Here is a 1009-nt window from a genome sequence, read left to right on the forward strand (position 1 = left end):
GTCTGTGCAGCCGAGGTCATGATCTCCTTTCGAAAAGACGTCTGCATAATTCACCAAAAGTTCCCTAACCTGAAGAGCCTGTGATGATGACAAATGGATGATACTCTTCTTATAGAGGTCAGTTAAATGTTCTGGGAGTGGATGTCCTTTCTTTATGGTTGTATTTATTGCCTTAACATTGACTGGCTCTACCTCTTGTCACACACCCAATAATGCCCCTTCCTTAAGTGTCTGCTCACATTTAGAGAAATTGGCCACTGTTATGGGTACTACTTGATGACCTGCCACAAGTGACCTTCCAATCTTCACATCTGCTGACCTGGATGGGTTTTCCACTGCTTCCACAAGCATCAGTCTTCCCTGGGATGTTATTTTATTCTACCCCAAATTATCTTCTCTGACATAGGGGGTATTGTAGTTGACTTAAGTGCTGTGATATGCAAATCAACAGATGCAGCAACACTTACTGGAATTTAGCCATTGTTGTTCCCAATCATCATGTTATCGAAGTTAACTCCACACTTCCTCGGTAGTAAGTAGTCCAACCCTAATATGCATTGGTCTTCAATGTCAGCCAAGTATACTTTCTTCATGCCCATGAGTTCAATAGTTACCCACACTGGTCTCCACAACCTTGAATAATGTTCTGTCACACCACAGAACTTCTGTACTCCTTTGTGATCTAGCACCTTGATATTCACAAGGGTTTGCTGAGATGCAGAGTCTATAACAAAGTTGCACTTTTGGCCATCCAGCTTTCCTGTCATGTAAACACTATGTGTGTTTGCCATTTTACACTTAGCTGTTGGGACTTTCACAATGGGGGTTGGTGAACGTCCCTCAGCACCAACCACTACTGGTTTCCCGAAGCTGACTTATTTGTAGTATTCTTCTTACACTGGCTCCTCATATGTCCTTGCTCTCCACAGTTCCAACAACTTTTCTGGGTAGCAACATTTCCTGCCGTGGCATCTTCTCTGTGTTGACGTTGCCAGCATGGTTTGTGCCC

This window comes from Limulus polyphemus, unplaced genomic scaffold (assembly GCF_000517525.1).
Source record: "Limulus polyphemus unplaced genomic scaffold, Limulus_polyphemus-2.1.2 Scaffold2759, whole genome shotgun sequence".
In the NCBI taxonomy this organism is placed as follows: domain Eukaryota; kingdom Metazoa; phylum Arthropoda; class Merostomata; order Xiphosura; family Limulidae; genus Limulus; species Limulus polyphemus.